The sequence below is a fragment of the Pteropus alecto genome, unplaced genomic scaffold (genome assembly GCF_000325575.1).
Source record: "Pteropus alecto unplaced genomic scaffold, ASM32557v1 scaffold14, whole genome shotgun sequence".
NCBI classification, from domain to species: domain Eukaryota; kingdom Metazoa; phylum Chordata; class Mammalia; order Chiroptera; family Pteropodidae; genus Pteropus; species Pteropus alecto.
In genome coordinates this window covers 12,976,390-12,997,069 of record NW_006436810.1, presented here as the reverse complement: position 1 = coordinate 12,997,069, position 20,680 = coordinate 12,976,390, and the positions used below count along the sequence as shown (strand labels likewise).

The 20,680-nt window shown below is 39.9% G+C and overlaps 1 long non-coding RNA gene and 2 pseudogenes across 1 annotated transcript in view; 2 read left to right on the top strand and 1 right to left on the bottom strand.

Annotated features, from left to right (window-relative positions):
- The window catches only part of LOC112481245, a 23,191-nt gene extending 5,215 nt beyond the window's left edge, over window positions 1–17,976 (bottom strand). The window contains exons 1-4 of the long non-coding RNA XR_003046852.1: window positions 17,842–17,976; window positions 16,595–16,761; window positions 8,672–8,740; window positions 7,310–7,382 (exon numbers count right to left, since the gene is read on the bottom strand). This is a non-coding gene — a long non-coding RNA (uncharacterized LOC112481245). The remainder of the gene's footprint in view (window positions 1–7,309; window positions 7,383–8,671; window positions 8,741–16,594; window positions 16,762–17,841) is intronic.
- On the top strand, window positions 8,471–8,589 carry LOC112481303 (annotated as a pseudogene).
- A 1,236-nt stretch (window positions 17,977–19,212) lies between the features above and the next one.
- LOC112481274 lies at window positions 19,213–19,331 on the top strand (annotated as a pseudogene).
- Window positions 19,332–20,680: the final 1,349 nt, after the last annotated feature.

Here is a 20,680-nt window from a genome sequence, read left to right as displayed (position 1 = left end):
CACTTCTGCTGCATTCTATTCTTCACACACAAGCGGGTCGAAACGTCCAGATTCGGGAGGAAGGGACAATCCCCAACTCTCATGAGAGGAATATCAAACTGTTTCCAGACACGTTGTAAAACTTCCACAAATCAAAACCTGTGAGTGTTGATTCTGTCTCATGAGGACCCGAAATCAGTCAGAAGATTATGTTAACCCTGGACACGCCCACCACCCAGACTGGACCTTACCTTTCTGTTCCATTTCCACCCAAGGTGCATCCAGGTGAGCTTGCAGAGAGCTCGAGGCAGGAGATCTAGGGGACATTTTTAGTAGACTTCTGACCACACAGTCGGGCTGAGTTGTCTAACCCGTAACGCCAGTTGAAAACCATCAGAAAACAAACTAATCCTCAGGCTCAGAACTTAGACAGCACTTTATAAACTCTATGACCCTCTGTGTGGGCTGAATCATGTCACTAAAGAGACATACTAAAGCCTGAGCCCCTGGTGTCTGTGGATGTGGCCTCGTCCAGAAACCAAGGCTTTGCAGAAGTGCTCCTGGTGCGTGTGAAGACGCGGTGACACTGGAGCAGGGTGGGCCTTTACGCCAGCATGATGGCGCCCTCCTGAGGAGAGATGGGACAGAGGCCCAGGGAGGACGCAGCGGGAGAACAGGGGCAGAGATCTCAGTGACGCACCCACAAGCCAAGTGATGCCCCGGGCTCCAGCGGCCAGCGGAGCCTCGGAAAGAGGCAGGAAACGGTTTTCCCTCAGAGCCCCAGAAGGAACCGACCTTGCCGACATCACGATCCTGGAATTCCGGGCTCCGGGACTGTGGCAGTAGATTTCTGTCATCTTAAGCCCTTGGTTTGTGGTCATTTCTTACAGCGGCCCAAGGAAACGCATATGGGCATACCCCAATTTATAGCGCTTCGCTTTATTACGCTTCGCAGATGCTGCATTTTTCACAAATGGAAGGCAAGACCCTCCACCCGCCAGAAGACTTGCTTTATTGCAGTGGTCTGGGCCGGACTCCACGGCGTCTCTGAGGTCTGCCTGCACAGTCCGACTCCGTTTGGGGATGTTTGACCGCTGGCAGGTTTTGAGCCTCAGGCCTCCCTCTTTTGCTCCTGCCCCACATCTGGGAAAGCAGAGAATGTCAGGTGCTCCCTCCTTCGGCACCAGTGGGGACTTTAAAACACCTGCAGGGTCCCCAGCTCTGGCCGTACCCACCAACCATAGCGAAACCCCATGCCAGTCTCCTCCGCCTGCCTCCCAAGCCGTTTGGGGATTTGCTGTGGCCATCAACCCTGCTCTCACTGGTAAGCCTCACTGCGGGAGCGATCAACTGTTTTGTACCATCTTTGTGTGTCTATGCTGTCATCACTCTTGACATCTGAACCAAATTTTGGATGGAGGTCCTTTCTTTTTCTTCAGGATGGCCAAATACAGAACACACCTGCCTGACTGAAACTGAGACATTTGCGGTACCGGTCAGCCTGCCCCCGAGTCTCATCTGTAGCACAATTCTATGCCATTCACTGTGTTCAAAACCTCGTCGTTTCTATTTCCCTCTTTGAGACTCATGTGCCCGGTGTCCCGGGACTGCACCGAAACAGGCCGTTTCAGAGAAGAAGCATCGGTTCCCCGTGAGGAAGGACTTCAGTGCCTGGCTCGTCGTCTCGCCGGGTCAGCCCACTGAGCTATGCCGCAGCTGGCCTGGCCCCCTGGGTGTGAGTGGCAGCGCTAGGTCCAGCGCTGAGGCAGAGGCTACCATGGGTCCCATGTCCTCTCCCCTTGCAGTGTGCCCAGGAAACGTGACCACCTGAAATCCCAGAGAATCAGAGCCTGCACTGACGACCTGGATGTGACAGCAAGGAACGTGAGCAGCGCCCGGGGCTGCGGAAAACACTGTTGGGGGCCCAGATCCCCTTTCTGGCAGCCCCACCCATCCCCATCGCTGCTGGCCAAACTCACAGACGACGCCTGTGAGCCGCCCTCAGCCAATCAGGAGCCAGCGCGCCTTCGGGCCCAGGTTACAGCCAACAAGCGACTGCCACAGGCGGGAGATGCAAAGCTTGAGTATTTTGCCTCAAGCTAACGCCAACCTTCATGCAACCGATGCCCCAGAGCTGCACTGTTGGCTATGGTGGCACTAGCCGCATGTGGCTATGGAACGCTTGAAACGAGATACACTGTTTACACATTGGATTTTGAAGATTTAGTATCAAAAAGAACATAAGATTTCTCATCGATGTGTTTAATATGGATATATGCTGAAATGACAATATTTTGGCTGTACTGGTTTAAGTAAAATGTGTTTAAACCATCTGTTTCTTTTTACCTTTCTAAATGTGGCTACTAGACGGTTTAAAATTACAGACATGGCTTGCAGTGTGTTTCACGTATTTGCTCTGGGCAGCAGCACTGCTCCGGAGCGTCCGCCTGGACCCGTCTGAATCTAGTCTCCAGATGACACTCATTCTTGCTGAGCTAGAAGCCTGACCTGCCCCACTTCCCCAGAGCACACCCCTCACTAAATCACCAAAACAGAACCCGCCTCAGAACCGAACCCGAAATACTTCATGTTTTGTATAACTGAGGTCTTCGGTGCTCCGGAAATAACTAGATAGGATGTAAATCATCCAGATAGGACGAAATGAAGAAAACAGAACATATATAACAACAAGCACTAGGCATCAAGAAGATTTCGTAAGAACGACGTGCTTAGCTTGCGGCATGAGGACATAGTGTCAAGTGGCAGGCCTGGTGCAATGACGTAAATGATGATTTTGATCAGAATGCTAGAAAAATACAGTATAAATCATGCAGGTCTTACATTGGCTCCTAATCGGTCAACGTTAATTCACTCTCAAGGTGGGAGGAGACCTTTGAGTTTTACAGATGCTATTCTTGGGCTCAATATTTGAGATTATCATCACTGCTTTTGATTAAGTAAAAATCCACACGTCATTAAAAATGTGGGAACCCATAGAATGTGATTAGGATTCAAATCTTAAATGACCTTAAATTTCAGGCCTTCTCAAAAATGACATCCCCTGGGAGCTTTGTACTTTTGCTCAGTGTTTGTCGTAGGACAGCCTTCAGAATCATTACTACAAATACTAATTTCAAAAACATGTGTGTTTAAAATTCTGAAAATTCTTGTCCAGTTTAACTCTACTATACAGTGACAAAATATTTGTTTCATAGAAAAGGGGAGAGTATTTGGCATAAAGGTGTTGTTAGAGAAAAGTGTATCTGGTCACTGAAGAGCTGACTTCATGAGAAGAAGAGTGAAGATTAACGAGGAACAGTGCCAACAAGCCGGCCTGCACAGCTTCGTACGACCACACAGTGGAGCTCTAACACAATGTGCTAAGGATGGAGTAAAATCTTCAGGAGAGATTGTCAAAAGGAACATTCCCGATAATGTGATCATTTTGCACAGTGACAGATGATTACTAGACTTAGTGTGGTGATCGCATCATAAGGTATATAAATGTCAATTCACTATATTGTACCCTTGAAACTAATATAATATTGTATACCAACTATACTCATATAAATAAGTAGATAATTCGCGGATAAAAAATGTTTAGTTAAAACTATTGTGAGCAACACAGATCTTACAATATTAGGTGTTTCTAATTGGTGAGTTTATACTGAATCTCACATCTTATTTTTCAAAAAAAGGTATCTCTTATTGGACTGTTCCAGACATATGACAATCTGCAGCTTGGTGAAGACACCTAGTAAGAAGTATGAGTAGTTCAGAAAACCAGGGCGTGTGTGTACTTGAGTTTCCTTACCAGACCTTAATGCCAAATAGGATACACACAAAAAAAGCATACCTGAAAATGCTAAAGTAAATTTAAGAACATCAAAGACATAGATTATAAAATTTACGTATTATAATATTACCATCTATATATAATACATAGTTATCTATTATAATCTCTCTATGATAACATATATTATTAACATATATTATTAACCTAGGTTACAAATTTATAAAGCTTACAGTGAGTTAGAGATTATAATAACATGTATTATTAACCTAAGTTACAAATTTATAAAGCTTATAGTGAGTTAGAGCAGATCACCTGCAAAGAAATAAGGATCAGAAGGATGAGACAGCACTTCAAAAATGCCTGCAAGGGAACGAGGAGTAGTATGCTTTTTAAGTATTTAAGGAAAGAATTTCAGATATAAAAATATATGCCCAAGCAAATGTCCTTTTAAATACGCCGTTATAATAAAAATATGTCAATAATATAAAGCGTCAGACGTTTTTTTCCACAAAGGAGTCCTTTGTAAACTTTCGTGAAGTAAATACTGACATGAGTTGCTCCAAGAGATATGGAAAGGATAGTCACATGTCATCATAAAGTGTTGTGTGGTCGAAAACACCAAATCCCATAGAAATTCAAAATAATATCCATAAGAACTCGGTTCTAAATTCTAGAAAGTATCAACAGGTTGAGGAGAAGGAGAATCGACTAAGCGCTTGTGCCTTTCGCACACTCTGTCTTTGCTCTGCCAAGCTGTGGAAAATAGATGGACAATGTCTAGAGGATGGTAATGAATGATCAAGTGTTTTGTTTTGTTTTGTTTTTTCCAGAAATGCACTTAAATGGTTACGATCTAGGCTGAAAAAATATCTAAAAATGTGGACATTTATCAAAGCCTGAGAGGAAATAAATGTGAGGAACTCACTTTCAGAATCCTGAATTAGGAGGCTTTGCGTTAAATCTAAAATCGACTTAAAATTGTGACACACATAAAATCCTTGGCATTTATGGATTCCCATTTGTGGTTCAAATATACGGGATGCATAACATTTCCCCCTAAGCCAGGTAATGAGAGTAATCTCTTGCTATTGTCAAACCCGTGGCATTCAAAACTTACTGAACCGCGCTGACTGGAAAATGTGGTTTGGACTTTAAAGACCCCGCTGTCCTGACACATCTCCACACCTCTGATGTAATGAACGCACCGACACACAGACATGTCCCTAGTGTCAACTTTGCAGAGCCCTGGGCCTCCTAATGAGCCCTGAAAGCACCTACCCTGGGGGCAGGTGACTGTTCTTTCCTGCCTTTCCCAGAGGACAGGTCTCCTTTCGCTGCCATAGCAACCACTGCAAAGGGCTTTCGGACTTTTTAAGCGTCTTTGTGGGTTTCTCTGCAAAGATACTCTAGACGCTTTCAAAATCTTGTCTCAGAGAGCGAGGCTTTGTCCGTAATAAATCTCTATAAATAAAGCATGGACTTTGTTATTTCTCTATTTGCATGTGGATCTGGAACCTCTCCTGGGAAAGGCAGACAGAACTTGGGTCAAATTGGTCGGCTGCTCAGACCTAGCTCTTTGATTCTCAAACATATGGTTCCAGCAGGTAAATAACAAAAAAAAAAAAATTCAAACCTAACGGACCTTCTAGGTAGATAGAAACAAGAGGAAAATATCATCACAATATGGAGTAAACACGTGCAGTCAAATATCAATTTCCTTTTTAACAATTGAACTTATAGAGATTAGTTGGAAGGTCACTTAAGTAAGTTCTCATTTCAGGCAAATAATCAGTATAGTTTATTTCCTGAATCTCGGTTTACTCATCTGTAACAGTTATCGATTCGTAACAGTTGAAGTTGTTAAAAATGCTTTCTATACCAACATGTGTTATGTGCCTAAGGCAAATAATCAGTATAGTTTATTTCCTGAATCTCAGTTTACTCATCTGTAACAGTTAACAGTTGAAGTTGTTAAAAATGCGTTATATGCCAACACGTGTGATGTGCCTGGCATGCCATGTGCCACAACAAATGCAAATTTACTTTGCTTCAAGAGTGGAAGGGTTTATTTGGCAAAGCCAAACTATGGAGAACTTGGACCCTAAGCCGCCAGTAGTTTGAACCAGATAGTCTCAAAAAAATGACAGATCCTTGATATTTCCTTAGGAAAGCATTACAGCCCCATTGAAATCTATATTTTCGGGGCCTCTTTCTCAGACCTTCAAGTCCTAACTTATGACTCGAAGTTCAGCCTGTCTCTCCCTTGGTCGTAATCGCAATGTCCTCTCTTCTGTCTGCTCCAGTGTTGACCACAGGTACTGTGATTCTCAAGGGGACTTACCAGGTTAGTAATTTTGATGTATTAAGTAAGCAACATGTGATGTGTATCCCTCCCCTTTCCTTTATGAGTTTCTCATGTGTTTCTTAATGAACAACACATTTTCAGTTCTGAGTCTGGGGTCTTATCTTCCAGGACAAGGACAGAATATGCGAGAGGTCTGTCCTTGGTGTCTTACTGTCAGACCCATCTCATTATCTCCCCTTCACTGTCCTGGCTGGCTCTGGCTCCAGTTCTGGGCTGCTTCAGTTCAGAAAGACTTGTGAGTTCACATTAGGATCATAAACTAAGTCTGTTTAGCCTCTACAAAACCTTCCCCAGCTCTCACGTCTCTACGCTGTTCTTATAAATTGGATGTCCCTAGGCTAGGTCACCCTGTGGGAGCTTCTCAGTCCAAGGTCCTTCCACTCTTGTTAACCTGTCATGGTCCCTGGTCTTAGTTTATAGCTGGCATGGTGAGAATGACTTGAAGTTCCAGTCTTCTATTGAAGGGGTTCAGAACAGGACTCCCTAAGATGTGCTACACTGGTATACAGATTATTTTGAGCTGAAAGCAATCGAGATCCTGCAGGCTCATGAGAAACTTGTACCTCTCCCCTTAAAGAATTTAAAGTGGGGGCCTGGCCCATAAGAAAAGTTGTCACCAGAAATAACTTTTTATAAGCTATCTGCAGGGCAGGGCAAACATCTAACTACTGAACATCTGTTCTTCTTATCATCCTGCCAACAACCTCTCCCCCGACTCTGAAGCCCCGAGGTGCCTTCTCTCGTCTTTAGCTCAGAATGCCATTTAGAACTTAACTTTCTGCCTAATGTACATATTACAGGTTCCCATATGTACATATTACATCCCATATGTACATCCCATTAACATCTTCTGTTATTTAATTATTCAACCAGCCAGAAGAAACTAGAAGGGCACAGAAAAATTTCTTCCTCCCTGAAACTGTCCATGGTTCTGTGAGCCATGACATCCTGAAACATTTAAGACAAAACTGGAAAACTTCAACCCTGAGTAGATGAAATCATGTCATCTGTGGTCAGGTGAGAGTTACGAAAGAAAGATAACCAGGAGACATTCCTACGAAAAGCCCTCAAGAAAGGCCAAATGCCCACTCAGGGGAATAAGACCTCAAGGTATAATTATTTCATGAAACCTGAGTGGGGTCTTCCCTACAAATACTAGAAATACTTACATTACAGAGGGTACTTGTAAAAGCCTTGTACTCCAGACTCTGGCCCACATGAAAGAAGTTCAAGATTCCTTCCCTGAAACAGAATGTTACTGAAATTAACTGCCACTCTGAACTAGAACGTTTGAGTACTTGAACATACATCAAAATGGAGAAAGTTCCTCAGAGCATCCTGGAATACTAAACTCAGAAAACTGAGAAATTATTTCTATTTGGAAAAGAACAAGACATATTGAATAGACTATAAAAGTTAAATCTGGAAAGCTGTAAACTATTCTCCTTTGATATGAGATATAATCACAGTTTTATATAAAAGAATTTCCTTCAAAAAGAGCTCGGACTACACTGATTTGTATAATTTTCTGAACTTTTATTAAAAGGGAAATGGCATTCAGAGATTTCAGTCTTAAGCGCAGTTGTCTCTTTGAAGAGCTTCCCTCCAAATGAATTTAACAAATGATATATACCCGAATTAACATTAATGTGTAGCAGATTATACAATGAGCAGGCACTCCCATATACATAACACACATGTAACGATTAATAAAATTAATTGTACCTCCCTGTCTACTAACATGACCTAGAAATGATGGCACCTCAGACTAATAATGTAAGCGTGAAGCCCAGATTATAGTTTTTATAAGCAATTTTCTATGAAAAGGAATCAGTGTGTTTTGGAGGGATAACTGATTCCATGTGGAGAAGGAAGGTAAAAGAGAAAACAGGGCTTCTTTATCAGAAGCCAAGGTTCTATTCAAGGGTTAGCGAAATCAGGTCAAAAGGACACAGGAACCAAATTCTAGAGGTTTGATTGTGATATGGGCATCCTCTAAAATGGAATAACGATTGTGGTTAATTAAAATACAGTAAATCTACTAAAGTCCTGACTCCACGATATACAAAAAGATAAATACTTAAATATGCCGAAGAAGGTCAAGAGTTCAGAATATATTCCTATTGGATCTTATTACTCAGTCCTTCTGGTATTGTTGACACATTTATCATATTGATGAATGATACAGCCTCTAGTAAATATTAAATATATAATCTAAATGACATTTTATGACTCAGGGGAATGGCCTCATAAGTGTGGAATCCAGGCTGATGGAGACATATGAGTGCTATCATTGAAAACAGAAAGGTTTGCATACTTTTAAGCATATGGTCTATGGCCATGCTACCCTGAACAAGCACGATCTCATCTGATCTCAGAAGCTAAGCAGGGTCGGGCCTGGTTACTATTTGGATGGGAGACCACCTAGGAAGAACAGGTGCTGTAAGCGTAAAAAAAATGCAAGATTGCATTATGTTTACAAGTGCTTAAAGCTCAGAGGAAAAGGTATTTACAGATCTAAATGTTCTAACCTGCTTGTCCTTGGTGCAGCGGCAGACTTCTGTGAGCAGACGGAATTACCAAGTGAGTGAATCGCTCCTCTGTTGAAATCATGAAAAAATTGGCATAATAACTAAAAATAAGGTTCAAAGTGTTTCTTCAAGGTTACAGACAAGAATTTAAGTTATCCTCTTGGTCTAACTCTCCAGAATAATCTAATTAACTGGAATATTAATTGCCTTCTATAATTGGGTTGGCACCTTTCGACCCTAGGGAGATTTAGAAATAAACATAGATATTTCTAAAGAAAGGAAATAAAGCATTGACATTTTTGTAGTTTTGTATTTGTAATGGGTAACAGAATCTGACCTGTAATAATGACAGCCTTACATCTCATCTGAAATACATAATCAAGGAATTTATTTAGATGAAATCTTACATTTTATATGTAATATTAAAACATCTAAGAGAAACTTAGGTGGACTGTAGTCTTATAAATTTTACGCACATCAACAGTATGAGAACTGCTGGTGTTCCTCAACCACATACAAAATGAAAAATCAAATAGTATGTAAATGAGGTCTCACTTTGAATTACATATTTTAATGGCATGGAGCATCTTTGCATATTGTTTAATATCTCCTCTTCTGTAAAACGGTTGTTATATATTTTGCTATTGTTATGTTATGCATTTTTCATTTTTTCTTAATCAATTTTTCCTTGATTTTTTTTATTAACTAATCCTTTTTTAATTATATATGTTGCACATAACAGTTCCAGCTCTGTTGGTTGTTTTTCACTTTACTATCTCGACGGTGTCCTTTCAACAAATGTATCAGTCTTTTCCTTCTGACTAGCAATTCATGTGTTTTAGAAATTCTTTTCTTCACCACAATATCAAAGGTATTCTCACACATTTCTTCTAAAGAAATTAATATCTTGCTTGTTCATTTGTCTTCTTTCTTACTAGAATTCATTTTTGTCAATGGTGTAAGATTTGGATCCAAATCAATTGTTTTGTCTTTACGGATATGGTCTCAGTTCAATCCGTTCTTGGCTCCCATGTGATCTTTCATGCATGTCTCTGAGCTGCCTCTCTAGTCCATTGGTCGCTTTGTCTGTCTCTGGGCCAGCACCAAATCATCCTCATTTCTATGGCTTTAAGTGCTGATGTCCAGAAGAATAAGTTTTTTCACCTTACTCTTTTTCTGTATGAATGTCTTGGCTAGACTTGGATGTTGGCTCTTCTATACAACGTTTAAATCAGCATGTCAAAGTCCTTAAAAAAACAAGATTTTCAATGACATGTCCTTGAGTCTATAGATAATCTATAGATAACAGATAACTGTGTGATGTTGAGTTTATTGGTGTCTTTTTAGCTTATTTAAATAATGTTTATAATCCATATGGCTGTCACACACGGCAACATTTTTTAATAATATTAATGTTTTTTAAATGTATGTTTTCTTTTCATCATTTTAAAGAAATACAGTTAATTTTTGCATAGTAATCTTATACCTACCCACTCTGGTAAACTTTGTTAGTGCTAATAATTTGCATGAGTTTTTTAACTTTTTCAAAATACAGTCTTATCTATAATTAATGACAGTTTCCTTTACTTCCCATCCTCATGCCATCCCTTTTTCTTCTTTATTTTACTACACAAGCCAGAACTTTAAATGCAATATTTAATAGGTGTAGTAATAAACTTCTTACCTAGTTACTGATATTAAAGGAAATTTTCCTATTTTGTTTTACCTTGGCAATAACGTCTGCTATAAGTTATTAATCTCAATTATGTATCCTGGTATTTCCCAACCCTTTGAGCATGATCACACCCACAGAAAATGATAAATTTGCAGGGTGCATTGATGTAAATGGATGAGGCTGCTCAAGGCAAGAAACAGACTAGGATGATCTGCCTTCTCCAGGTCATGCCAGCTGCTCCTTAGATAATTTGGTAGCACAGCTGCAACATATTCTTGGTGCGCGGGTTTAAAGCTTTACTTTGATCTAAGGAATGCAACTAGGGGGACCAAACCGGCCCCATACTTTTGTTTCTGCCATTGTTCAGTCCTCAGGTAGTATTAGCAGCACTGGCTTCAGTTACAGGTATAAAAAGCCAAATCAAGATTATGCAGCACGCCTGTACACGCCATCCAAGACCTCCTGGAGAAACAGGAGAAGAGCCAGCATGGTCTGCTTGCCTGCTATGTGCAGGACCTTCTCCCAAAAGACAGTTGCAAATGTTGCCTTTCCTGTTGGCAAGCAGCATCACTTTATTAGCAACGTGAGCTTCGGCAGAGCCTAGTGGCATGTCACCGTTCAGTCCACCACTGCATGGCCTGAATACCAGCACGTCCACTCCCGTCATGGACCCACTTTGCCACCTTGAGAGACAGAACTAGGGCATCAGCATGATTGCAGCCACCTTCAGAAACTAGAGGGGTTCTTTGCTGAGCAAGAGAATGTTCCACTTTGATACACGCTCAGAATGGCTACAGTCATCCCCAAAAGCGGTACCTGACACAGGGTACCTTTAATGTCCAGTTCTCTACGGCCCACCTGCCAGGCCAAATTGCGAGCCCAGAAGCACCAGTCCAAGAGTCAACATGCACTGGCTGGTGGAGATTCTGTGTCCAGTTTTCACTGCCAGAAAGGGGGCCTCTGACTCAGCCCACAGGCTGCTGACCTGCTTTTGCCTTCTTCTGCAAGGAGCTTACCATCTGCTAGACACCGGGCAGCTGCTTTCCCTGTGGCACTCCATTCTGGAACTGCCACCTGTGAACCAGGCCAGTTCCCTTACATCCTTGGGAAATTAGTGAAAATTCGAGGCCCATCCATAACCGCAGTAGGCACGTGCTCAGGTGGCTTTATGAGGGTCCAGTGGAAAATAGGCTGCTTGCTCACGGATACATGGAGTCCCACTGTGTACCATGGCAGGATGCGTCCGTACGGTTATTTCCATTATGATGGAACTTCTCAACATCTCCTTCCTTGTCAGAAAGGTTTTTGATGTTACCCATGAAACAAGGAGTATTTCAGCAGTTGATATAATTCTACGTCCTTCAGTTAAAGAAGTCTTAATAAATGGCCTATACTAGCTAGTAACTGTCCTTCAAAGACAAACACGAGAGAGCAGTATCAGATAATTTTCTAGTCCAAAAATGCAGAGGTCACTATTGACCACAATTGTTGGCTTTTGCCAAAGACTTGAGTCTGCATGAAGGCGGATGGCTGACATTTAGAATACTGTTTCAGCATTAGATCCTGTATTAGTCAACTCAGGCTGCCATGATAAAAGACCATAGATGGATGGCTTAAACAACATTTACTTCTCATGATTCTGGAAGCTTGAAAGTCTGAAATCAGGGTGCCAGCATAGTCAGGTTCTGATGGGACCTCTCTGCCTGGCTTGCAGGCGACGGCCTTCTTGCTGGATTCTTACGTGGGGGAGGAGAGAGAGCTATCCTGTCTCCTTCTCCCTTGTAAGGACACTAATCCCATCATGCCCCCGCCCCCATGACCTCTAAACCTAAATACTTTCCCACCTCCAAATGCCATCCCATGAGGAGTTAGGTCTTCAGCAGATGCATTCAAGGTGCCACACCGCCATACATGACTGTAACACATGATCCACGTGAAAGAGCCTGGGCTCCAGCCTCCACAGCTCCAAAGCTTGTTCTTGTTCGGGTTTCCGATCACATATGACTTTGTCCAGATTGTTTAAATGGATAGTCCCAATAGTGCTCTTAAACAGTTCAAATGATTTCTCCAGAAGCCAAATAGGCCTATTAGGCATTTGGTCTCCTGCTTCGTCTGTGGACCAGGGAGCAAGAACATTTTATTCCTGGTGGTCTGCAGTGTGTCACAAGATGCTCCAGCCTGTGTAAACCCCCAAATAGTCTATGCAAGGTCCCGGGTTTTTTCAGCATTCATTAACGATCCTGGATCGTTATGATTTATGATCATCGTAAAGTTGCTTTTAGCTTCATTCTCAGTTTTAGAAATAATCATAACGTCACCAGGAGCATGTACTAGAACCCTGTACAGCTGTATGGTACTAGATATATCTCAGTAAATTGAGACAATACACAGGAGAGTTCATTTATCCTTGAGGTAGATGCATCCTGAGAACCATTCCACTTGAATGCACGTTGCTGCTGACTCTCCTTGGCAATACTTATTGAAAAAAAATCATTGGCTAGGTCAACCACAGAATCCCAGTCACCTTTCGCCTGTTGAAATATTCTGTTTAGCAGCTGAACAATCTGGACAAGCATTAGAGTTACTATGAAATGGGGTCCACTACACCACAGGGTCAGCCTCCACGACCTATCCATCTTCCTCAAGGGCATCAGCAGGTCATTGTTGAGTATGTGGCCCCAACACACCTACACCTAAGATGTCCTTAATTAGGGCGGTAATTTTGTATTGCCCTAAGCATATGACAGTGTCTTAGATTAACTGTTCCAGTCAGCTTAGGTACTCCAACAGCTCCCATCACTCATACCCAATTAGGACTGGGTATAGGGCAGATCTACAAGTTTTTTTTTTCTCAGCAGAGTGGGGAATTTTTAACCAATCATTACAACCATACTAATTATACATTCAGGTAAAAGGAGACATCCCCGTGGTATCTTTTTAAATCATATATTTCAACTTTTAAGGAGACTTTAATTTTTATTCTTTTTACAGTGATATCTCCTGGTTCCCCTAAATTAATTCTATCACCCCTAATGGGCTCATTAGCAGGCCTAGGCAGCGCTCCTGTGTCTGGGTGACCTAAAATCTGCAGGCCATTCCACCCACACATTCATAAAAAGGCCTGGGTTCTCCCACGGGGATTTGGTCAGGAGATCCTGCCCTTCATGTCACACTGTTCCTCCCTGGCCACGTGTGGTTGGCAGAATTCTAAAGATGTAAAATAACAGATTTCTGTTGTTTTAAGCTACAGTAAAAGAAAACTGCTATCTTGCCTCGGTTTTAAAAGTGGGCATTTTGGAACTCAATGCGTGGGCTCATGAGAGTCTTACTCTATCTGAAATTCCTCTAATCTTGGACAAGACAGCGTATCTGCTTTGGTATTTTTTAGACCTTGGGAAGTTTGAGAGGCAGTGTGTTTCCTTGGCTTCCTCTCACATTCTATCAAGGTTTTGGTGGGCACTCTGCCATTTTCCTTTTTAATGCCATTTTAAACTAGCCTTCTGAAGATTTCCAAACTACTAGGTCCTGAATTCTTGCCTTTTTCTTGTTTTGATTTCCTTTCTTTTGTAAAATCCAAACCTCTGTATTATGTGAAGTCTCATAGGAGGAAACTGAGATAAAAGATCCAAAACTGCCTCTTTTACACCTTTTGAGGTCCTACGAGCGGTATCGCATATAGTGTGCGTGGTGGTGGGGCACCTCTTATCAAAACCTGGGTGAGGGGGACCCCACGGGGAGCTCATTTCATTATCATGCAGCCAGTCCAGCACTGTCTGCATCAGCAGCATTTCTGCAGCTTCAGTAGATACTGACATTTAAATGACAAGGGACGGGCAGACCAATTACCCTTCTCTAATGTGAACGTCCCCTGTTGTAATCCATTCCAGGCAGCAAGGACTTCTCCTTGACCTATCTCCACAAAGACAGCAGCCAAGGGAACACCCTCAATGAGTGCGAACATCTCCCTTAACTCAACAGTGTTCAAAGCCAGAGACACTGCTACCTGATCTAATTCTCAGATGCCATTTTAACAGAGGTCATCAGGAACTGCTTGTGACAATCTACAAAAGGACTGTTTCATCACTGAATAATCCCTTACTGATTTCTGCCCTGTCATCAACTGTCTCACTTGAATGACCTTATTGTAGTGTGTCTCATGGGCTTGGCTACGCATCAGAAGTTAAGCATGCCCAGGCTCCTTCAGTTAGAGCTCCATGAGCCAGCCGGAGAGGATAAGGTTCAACTCAAGGAGATTCTGAACTTTCACTTTTGCTAACACTAAAAGCAGCAGCTAGAAAATTGATTTAGCCAGCCGGCCATCAGTTTGCACTTGTCTTCTATTATGCTAGTGTCTGGCGTTCATTTCTAGGTTGCAATGGAAGGTCTTATCAGTAACTGATTTCAAAGCCTGTGCTACTTTAAATCATTTACTGCGGCTTGGCAACCACCCCTGCGTCAATAGTTCATTTCCATCCCCTTTATCAGAATTGTCCTTTTTCTAAATAATGCCTAAGCCATACTTTTAGCAAAAATGAGTCAGAGTCTTGTAAGAAATCCCATCTCTAATGTCAACTGTACTAAGACAGGGTTTGAATGCTAAAGAAGAAAGACTGTTAGGACCCCAAATAACAATACAAATCTATAATTTATTAGAGAGAAAGGAAACCATATAACAACAGTGTTGCAGTAGGATTTGGATCACTGTCAAAGGCTGTCTCACAGCAAGGGGCCTGGGGAGGCCTGGTACAGGCTCCTACCTGTACCTTCCATACAGTTCATGGCTATAAGCACTGTCTGTTCTGAATCAGGAACCACCTTCCTGTATGTACACAGTACACCTTGGAACTAGAAAGTCCAGGAATCTCGCTGTGTGTGTCTTTGTTTGTTTTAATATTTTACATATTCCTGCTACAAAATCAGCCTCAACAGTAGTGATCTCTGGAGGTCTCCCTATGACCAGTTGCAAATCATCAGCCTCGCTCTTACCAATAAACAATGCTGACGAGTCGGTAAAAACCACCCTAAAACTTCTTGGATCCATAGTTACAGAAGCAGCAGTGTTAACCAGCATGCTTCCGGTACTGGGATCTGAGCTTAGTGACACAGCTCAGGCTAGTTACAAGACTGCTGGAAACCAGCCTGTTCAGAAAAGCATCCTGAAGAACTGTCCTTCTATTCCTAATTTACTGTTATCGGGAGTGAATACGTATCAGATTCTTTTATCACATTTATTTAAATGATTACATATTTTTCATCTGTTATGTTACTGTGGAAAATTTACATCACTTTTTTCCCCCTAATGTTAAACCATGCTTGCTTTTCTGGGAAAAAAAAATGCAATTGCATCTTTTTTGGGGGGGGGCGGTGCACTGCTGTATCTGGTCTGTTAACATTTTATTTGGAATTCTCTACTTTTGTTCATGAATGAATGGACTTGTATGATTCCTTTGTCACATGTGCAATTTCTTACAAAGTTTATACTAACCTTGTAGAATAAACTAGGGGTGCTTCCTATTTTTCTATTTTCTGGAAGAGTTTGTAATACATTTTTTTTCCATAAAAGTTGGATAGCAACACATGTTCTCTATGAGACAATTTCAAACTTCTGATTCGACACACCTACATCTAACATGTCCTTAATTAGGGTAATTTTGTATTGCCCTAGGCATGATTCAGCTTCTTTAATGGCTATCCAATTATTGTCTTTCTAGTTCCTGAACCAATCTTAGTAAGTTATATTTTCATAACATTTTGATTTTGTTTAATTTTTCATATATGGGTGATGTTATTTATCATTTTAACCTCTGTTGTCTACATTTAAGTCTTTCTTTTGGTCTTCATATTATTAATGTAAATAATGTTGAATACCACTTACGTTAACATTATTAAAATATAACTCATCATCCTCCCATCATGTTAAACATTTTTCAGAGTGGGATTTTTTCCCCCAGCACTGTATGAAAATTCTAACAATCCCACTTGAATGATAGTTCTAACTAACTTTAAGTTGCAAACACAGTCTAATAATGGAAATATCCAGTCCTACTATTAATCAAAATTCTGAACGAGATTTACTATTGAAAATTTCTCTTTTATCTCCTCGAGACTGTTTTAGGCTGGAAACTTGAAGTAAGAAAGGGGGTCTTGATTTACCACCTCTTTTTTGCCTTCCCCAGGTAGCTAACTGGGGCTTTACTTTTCCAGGTATGTACAGGGGGAGAACAGGGTAGGTGCAGGAGCTGTCTTACTTGAACTGGTCCAACGTCACGTCGGCTTCCGCTCCTCTGGAACTGTACCTTCTCTGGGCCTGAAGGGTTCAGCCTGCCTCTTGGAAGGGGCCCTGATTCTTGGACGCTTCAGATGCTTTCTCACTTCTTCATTCTCTGTCCATGCTCTCACTCCATTCCTGAATTCACTGTAACGAGATTTGTCCATTTTACCGGTTGGTTGAAAACACACACTGCGGGATGTCTTTGAATCTCTCTATTGTATCTTGTTTCATTCTCTCTCTAAATGAGTTAATCTATGTAAAGCATTTAGAGCACGGCCTAACTATACATATGCTGTATCAGTGATAACTCTTATAATCCAGTAGGAAGCGAGCTGTGCTAGGGTCCATTTTGTTCAATGCTGCATTTTCAGTGCATGAAACAGTTTCTGGCAAAATAAAATAAAACAAAATGAATGGCCTCATTTATCTTTCATGCCTTCCTTTCTTCTGTTGTTATTTCTCTTCGTCAGGGTAGAGTTTAGTTCACTAAACTCTAATATTCATTTTTTTATTCTAAAATAAAAACATTTATGTGTATAAATTTCTAAATGAAGAGATTTTGCTGCATCCTACAACTGTAGTAGGCATATTTTTTATTTAGTTCTATGTATATTTTAGTTTCAATTTACTTTTATTTTTTACAAAGATGGTATCTATAATTTTTTTTATATTTCTTGATTTGGGTCATATGTTTATCTTCTGTTATAGATTTATAATCTAATTGAGTTGTGATTAGAGAATATATTGATAACACTACAGTTTTTTCAATCTGTTGAGACTTACTTTAAGATATGCTAGGTACCTGATTTTCTTTTGCCTTTTCTATGTGTACTAGAGAAGAGTATGCATTCCTGTTTATTGAATACAGAGTTCTATAAATATTCACTTTGTCTTCAAACTTTTTGTTTCAAGACCTCTGTACATTCTTAAAAATATATTGAGGACTTTGGAGACCTTTTTTTTTAATACTAACAATATTGAGCATATTAGAAATTGGTACTAAGACATTTAAAAATACATACTGTCATTTAAAATGAACAATAAAACCATTATATAACATTAAGAAATAACTATTTTTTTTAGCTCATGTATTTTATCCACAGCAATCTAAAAATGAATAGTATTTCCTGAATTTATCTTCCCTCAACAGTACTGAAAGAGATCTGCAGGCCAGAAGCAATAGCATCACTTGGAAACGTGTGAGAAACACAAAACCAGACCTACCAGCTCAGATTCTGTAAGGAGTGGTCAGAAATTGTGTTTTGTCAAGTTCTTCAGGTAATCGATGCTTAGTACAATTGGAAAAGCAGTGCTTAACACTGTATAATGACTATTCTGTTAAAATAAAATAAATAAAAATGAAACATATAGCTTTATTCTTACTTTTAAAGTTTTGGTAAAATCAATACACAGGATAATACACAAATTAAGGGCAGAGTTCAATGCATTTTCAAAGATGTGTAACTGATGCTCAGATCGAAAAATAAAACATTACCCATACCCTTAACTTTTAATACTCTTGCTTAATTTGCCTGTTTTTGAGCTTGTGACATATGGTGTCTTTCTTTGTTTGCTCACTTCTTTTGCTCCGCATCTGCGTATTTCCTGTCCAGAAGTTCATGCTCTCTCATTGCTGTATAGTATTCTGCTGTAGAGGTACGGCACAGCTTATCTATTTTACTATTAGACATTTGAGTTGTTTCGTTTTTCACAATTACAAACGAATCTGCTATAAATATCCTCATACATGCCTTTTGGTGAGGATGTGTATGCATTTCATACAAAGTATATATATGTTTAATACGTGTTTCATTTGAAAGGTTTTGGAAAAACAGTCACATTTAATATAGAACATTCTAATCTCAAGGAAATTCATCACTACTGGAGAAAAATAAGCAGGAAAAAAAATTTTTTCATTATTTAAAAATATTCTGCATTGTAATATGAACTGACTAAACACAAGTTTTTAGCATATGTAAATTTAGCCTGTTTTCTGTACAAAAACTTTAAATATTTTGGATTTTTTGAGCATTTTAAGATTGGCTAGATTAGTGGTATGTAATGGAAATATAATGCATTCCATATATTTAATTTTAAATGTTCTACTAGTCACATTAAAAAATAGGTGAAATTAATTTTAATACAATATTATAATTGCAACATAATCAACATAACATATTGAGAAATTTTACTTTTTTACACTGTCTTCAAAATCCAATGTATATTTTACATTTACAGTATATAACATTTCACACTCTAAAATTTCATCAGAAATTTTTCATCTATGCTTAAGTTTTCCAGTAACTGAATCGAGTATCAGTCTTAAATTTAAGCTTATTAAAATTAAGCACTAAAAGTAGACATTCAGTTACTCCATCACAGTAGCACATAGCAAGAGCTCAATAGCCACGAGTGGCTTAGTGGTTACACTATTAGAAAGCACAGATCCAGGTCTAGAGTGGTTTTTGTTATCCTCCACATGCTAATTTAAGCTGTGATGAAAATGCTACACACACACACACACACACACACACACACACACACACACACAACATGCTATGGAAACTAAAATTGCTTTTTAAAAAAGAAATCCCCATCTATGGCCATGCCACCCTGAATGTGCCCAATCTCCTCTGATCTCGGAAGCTAAGCAGCGTCGGGCCTGGGTAGTACTTGGATGGGAGACCACCTAGGAAGACCAGGTGCTTTTTTTTAAAAAAAAAAAAAAAAGAAAATCCTTTTCAAAAGAAAATGCAACGTAGAAGTTTTTGCTAATAATATGCAATCTAACATAATAAAGATTATTTTACCAAAGGTACAGGGGATGAAAACAGCAAGGCAAGTTCTGCAGGGAGCTGTCACTCATGCGCATAGTTAGGGGAGGGCGGGACTAACAGGAGAGAAGTTGGGGAAAACAGCCGATGGAAGTACTTGTACATAGCACATAGCTATGATTTTATTCTGTATTCCAGGAAAAAGTATTAATGTTTTAAGTATTCTGTTTTGATTTGTATTTTCAAAACACCGATCTGTCCATTGATGCGCAGGATGGTTTGGAGGAAAGTGAAACTAGAGGCTAGGAGCCCAATTAGGTTATTCCAATTACCCAAGTAAGAAAAGACGAGAACCTGACCTGAGGATAAGAGATGGAGAAATGCAGACAGATGCAAGAGATATGTAGGTGACAGAAGCAGCAAGATGTGGCAACCAGCTGGATATGGAAAATATTAAGTTGGTAAGTTACTAGCCTAACTCCCAGGGAATGTGACTGGTTTACATTTGTATCATTCGCCAAAATAGCATCACTGAAAAAGACAGGTAAAATGGAGGGAGATAATCCTAGAGCAGGAAGAAAACCTGAGAGGCAATGCAGTGTCCCAGAAAGAACACCAGCTCTGGAGTCTGAGACTTTGTTTCAAATAGCAACTCTATCATTTTTAGTTATTAATCTAAAAATCTCTGAGCCCCTGGATTCTCATCTATATTTTCTACTTTGAGAACTTTTATGAGGATTAAATATTCATGCATGTTAAGCTCTTAGAATAAACTAGATGCTCAAATAAAAAATATATTTGAATCTGAAGGTTTGCATTGGATACTATGCTGTATGCATAAAAGGGATGGAACCTAGGGTTTCCTCTCGATCAGATTATAATCTAATTTTCTAGTCTTTCTAGTAATTTTCTAGTCTAGTCAAATCTCATAGCAATGTTTATGAGATTTATGCCTGTAGGAATTTTGTACCTAAGGTGAACAAGGCTGACATCACAATTCATTTCTGTTCTCATAACACACATTCAATAGCTAACAATCTAATCCTTTCGGTATTTTATTTCCTATAAATTTTTCATCTAAATTAGATGTAGTCATTGTTGCAGATACCATCATATAAAACTATATCGCTTTTATAAATTATTTTTTTGTGTAGAAAATATATAGCAACATAAATATTTTATGGTATTTGACTTATCTCAAAAAGAAAACAGAGGAACAAATCAGAAAAATATATCCCATGATTAACCACTTTTTCAGGTTTCGAGATAAGTTTTTAAAAGAGATTCCT